This window comes from Mustela putorius, unplaced genomic scaffold (assembly GCF_011764305.1).
Source record: "Mustela putorius furo isolate JIRA1106 unplaced genomic scaffold, ASM1176430v1.1 tig00000831_pilon_pilon_pilon, whole genome shotgun sequence".
In the NCBI taxonomy this organism is placed as follows: Eukaryota; Metazoa; Chordata; class Mammalia; order Carnivora; family Mustelidae; genus Mustela; species Mustela putorius.
Window position 1 is genome coordinate 409,571 of NW_025421490.1, and position 4,999 is coordinate 414,569.

General features: G+C 35.8%; 1 pseudogene; it reads right to left on the reverse strand.

Moving 5' to 3' along the window:
- Positions 1-244: 244 nt before the first annotated feature.
- On the reverse strand, positions 245-4,622 carry LOC101682508 (annotated as a pseudogene).
- Between the last annotated feature and the right edge of the window lie 377 nt (positions 4,623-4,999).

Genomic DNA, 4,999 nt, shown 5'->3' on the forward strand with positions numbered 1-4,999 from the left:
TCTGTCCAAAGTTTCACATCTGTAAAACCAGGATAAGGCTACAACACTCTTGAAGTGTGAACAAGTTATCCAACCCAAATAGTAAGGTTCCCAACTATAATGTCAGATAGAAAGGTCTTCATCAGCATATGCTCTCTGGCTCCTAGAAAGCTTCAAGTGCATAATATAAAGTTATAATATCAAGTTAAATTGCCCACAAAATAAACTGGAGAAGTTTAGTGAAGTTTCCATTGTGTCATGACTTTTAAACCTCAGGAATGGTGTGGTCTCTTAGGCTTTTCATAATGCTTGGTGCCATCCATTTAATAATATGCTCAAAGATAAAAGCTGGCATGATTGTAATAGTAACTACAGTCTCAGATGTTGACAGTATGTCTGCAAGTTGAGAGTCCTTCAGCTCAATGACATTCTGCCCATTGACTTCACAGATGTTACGTTCACTGAGAAGACCGTTTCTGGCTGCAGAACTATCTTTCACTGTGGATGTTTTCCTTCCATTTTTAAAGATAAAGCCAACACATCCAGTACTATTCTCATGCCTGGTAATTGTCCATTCAAAGGGCCTGTCATGCACAGTCATAATAATCATCTCTCCAAAAGCCTATTTGAGCACCTCGTGTGCTTTTTAGAGCTCCAGCCTACACAGTTTTCCCCACTGATCTGGAGCACTTGGTCCCCAAATCTCAGGCCAACCAGTGAGACTGGAGAATTTGCCTGCACCAGCTGAACAAATAAACTGTTATCTATTGAATTAAGCCTGAACCCAATTTTTCCATCTTGATCTTTACATGAAAAGATTTCATGAATCCTTTGCTTAATTTCTGCTCTATGAATGCAAACACTGTTAACAGTTATGAAGCCACTATATAGTCCAAACTGGAAGGTCCTTGAACTGATGCCCCAGGGGCCAAAGCCATATTTGCATGGATTTCTTCCTCACTTAAACTCAGGCCCCATGTCCTGGGAGAGCTCCAGATACAATTTAGGATAGAGATTTCCATCTTGAGAGATGGAAGCGGAAGCTTCAGGCAAAATTGCTGGGTTGGCAGGATTTGCAGAAAAGGCAGTTTGAGCCTGAATAACTTTGTCTACATTCAGATCTTCAAGAGTTGGGTATGGAGACTTTTTTGCAGGATTTTCCTAGGCTGCAAGGACCCGCTCACCACCATCACTACCACCACCTCTGGTTACTGGCCAAAATTGGCTTTTAGAATTGGTTCAAACTTAAGTGACCATCAGGTTAATACAGATCGTTATATGCATCAGATGTTATATACAAACCTAATGGTAACCATAAATCAAAACCCTGTATTATATGCGCAAAAACTAAAGAGAAAGGAATCAAAGCACATGACTAAAGAAAACCAGCAAAATATAAGGGAAGAAGCAGGAGAAGGAGGACATGGAGAAGAACTGCAAACATATCTGTAAAACAAGTAACAAAATGCAATAAATGCATACCTATCCTTATTTACTTTGAATGTAAATGGATACAATGCTCCAGCTCAAAGACATAGGGTGACTGAATGAATAAAAAAGCAAGACTCATCTATATGCTGCCTACAAGAGATTCATTTCAGACTGAAAGACACAGGCAGATTGAAAACGAAGGGATAGGAAGGCATTTTCCATGCAAATGGAAGCAGAAAGAGAGCTGTAGTAGCAATCCTTATATTGGACAAAATAGACTTTAAAATGAAAGCTGTAAGGAGAGACTACGGAGGACACTACATGATGATAAAGGGAACAATCAATTCAACAAGAGGCTATACCAATTGTAAATATGTGTGCACTTAATAGGAGAACACCTAACTACATAAAGCAACTATTAACAGACATAAAGGGAGAAATTGACAGTAATACAATAATAGTAGGGGACATTAACACTCCACTTACATGAATGGACATCTCACCCAGACAGAATATTGACAAGGAAACAATGGCTTTGAATGCCTCACTGGACCAGATGGAACTAACAGATATATTCAGAACATTTCCATCCAAAAATAGTGGAATACACATTCTTTTCAAGTGCACATGGAACATTCTGCAAAGTGATCACGTTAGGCCACAAAACAATTTTCAGGAAGTTAAAAAAGATTGAAATCATATCAAATATCTTTTCCGACCACAACAATATGAAACTAGAAATCAGTTACAAGAAGAAACCTGAAAAGAACACAAATATACGGAGGCTAAATAACATGCTACTAGACAAAGAATGGATCAACCAAAAAAATCAAAAAGGAAATAAAAAACTGCCTGGGGGCAAATGAAAATGAAAAGACAAGCAGCAAGAAAGTCCAAAATCTTGGAGACACAGCAAAGCTGTTCTAAGAGGAAAGATTATAGCATTACAGGTCTACCTCAAGCAGCAAGAAAAATTTCAAATAACCTAACCTTATATCTAAAGGAGGTAAATAAAAGAAGAACAAATACAGCCCAAAGACAGTAGAAGGAAGAAATGATAAAGATTAGAACAGAAATAAATGAAATAGAGACCAAAATGACAATAGACTAGATCAAGGAAACCAGGAGATGGTACTTTGAAAAGATCAACAAAATTGATAAACCTTTAGCCAGACTTATCAAAAAAGAGAAAGAGAGAGAGAGAGGACTCAAGTAAATAAAATCAGAAATAAAGGAGGAGAAATAACAACTGATACCACATAAATACAAAGGATTATAAGAGAATATTATGGAAAATTATATGCCATAAATTGGACAACCTAGAAGAAACAGATAAACTCCTAGAAATACATAATCTCCCAAAACTGAATCAGGAAGAAATAGATAATTTGAACAGACTGATTATTAGCAATAAAATTAAATCAGCAGTCAAAAAACACAATGAGCAAAAGACATGGATCAGATAACTTCACAGGTGAATTCTGCCAAACAGTTAAAAAAGGGTTAAGACCTATTCTTATCAAACTATTCCAAAAACAGAAGATGAAGGAGAGCTTCCATATTCATTTATAAGTCTAGCATTACTATAATACCAAAACCAGATAAAGATACTATGAAAAAAGAAAACTACAGGCCAATATCCTTGATGAACATAGATGCAAAAATCCTCGATGAAATATTAGCAATAGCATTAAATAATCATTTAAAATACATTAAAATCATCAGTACTATCAAGAGGGATTTAGTTTAGGTGTGCAAGAGTGGTTCAGTATTTGCAAGTCAACCAACATGATATACCACGTTAACAAGAGAAAGGATAAAAACCATATGATCATTGCAATAGATGCAGAAAAAGCATTCGACAAAGTGTAACATCCATTCATGACAAAGACTCTCAACAATGTAGGTTTAGAGAGAACATACCTCAACATAATAAAGACCATATATGAAAAACCCACAGCTAGTATCATCCTCAATGATGGAAAAACTGACAGTTTTTCCTCTAAGATCAGGAACCAGTCAAAGATCTCCAGTCTCACCACTTTCATTCAACATACAAATGGAAGTCCTAGACACAGCAATCAGACAAGGAAAAGAAACAGTGAATGTCCAAATTGGTAAGGAAAAAATAAAGCTTTTCACTATTTGCAGATGACATGATATTAGACATAGAAAAACCTAAAGATTCCACCAAAAAAACTACTAGAACTGATCGATGAATTCAGTAGGTCTCAAGATACAAAATTAATATACAGAAATCTGTTGCCTTCCTATACACTAATAATGAAGTAACAGAAAGAGAAATTAACAAAACAATCCCATTTACAATTTCAGCAAAAAGAATAAAATACCTCGGAATAAACGTAACCAAGTAGGTAAAAGACCTATACTCTGGACACTATAAAACATTGATGAAAGAAGCTGAACATGACACAAACAGAAAGATATTCCATGCTCATGGATTAGAAGAACCAATACTGACAAAATGTCCATACTACCAAAAACAGTCTACAGATTTAATGTAATCCCTATCAAAGTACCAACAACATTTTCCATAGAACTAGAACACAGTCCTAAAAATTGTATGGAACCAACAAAAGACCCCAAATAGCCAAAACAGTCTTGGGAAAGAAGAACTAAGCCGGAAGTAACACAATTGCAGATTTCAATACACACCAAAAAGCTGTAGTAATCAAAATAGTACGGCACAAAAAATACATAAATCAATAGAATAGAATCGAAAGTCCAGAAATAAACCCACGCTTATATGGTCAATTAATCTTCAACAAAGGAGGCAGAGAAACAGCAGAGAAAAGACAGGCTCTTCAACAAATGGTGTGGGGAAAACTGGACAGCTACAAACAAAAGAATGAAACTGAACAACTTTCTTACATCATATACAGAAATAAACTCAAAATGGATTAAAGACCTAATAAGACCCAAGACCTGAAACCACAAAAGCCCTAGAAGAAAACATAGGCAGTAATTTCTCTGACTTCAGCCACGGAAACATTTATCTGGGTGTGTCTCACTGACAAGAGAAACAAAAGCAAAAATAAATTTTTGGGAATAAAAAACTTTAGCACAGTGAAGGAAATCATCAACAAAATGACGAAACAACCTACTGAATGGGTGAAGATATTTGCTAATGATATTTTTTTCACTTTATTTACAAGAACCAAGATATGTAAACAGCCCAGGTGTCCATCAATGAAAAAATGGATAGAGAAGATGTGGTGTGTTGTAAATTACAATGCAATTTATTCATCCATAAAATGGAATGAGATGTTGCTACTTGCAACAACATGAATGGACCCAGGGAATATTATGCTAAGTGATACACGCCAGTCAGAGAAAGACAAACACCATGAGATTGCCTTCATATGTGGAACTTAAGAAACAAAACAAAGAAAAAAAGAGACAAACCAGACTCTTAAATACGGAGAATAAACTCATGCCAGAGGGGAGGTGCGGGGGCAAATGGGTGAAATAGATAAAGGGAATTAAGGGTAGACTTACTGTGATGAGCACTAAGAAATGTATAGAATTATTTTATCATTATACTGTACAGAATTGTATAGAATTATTG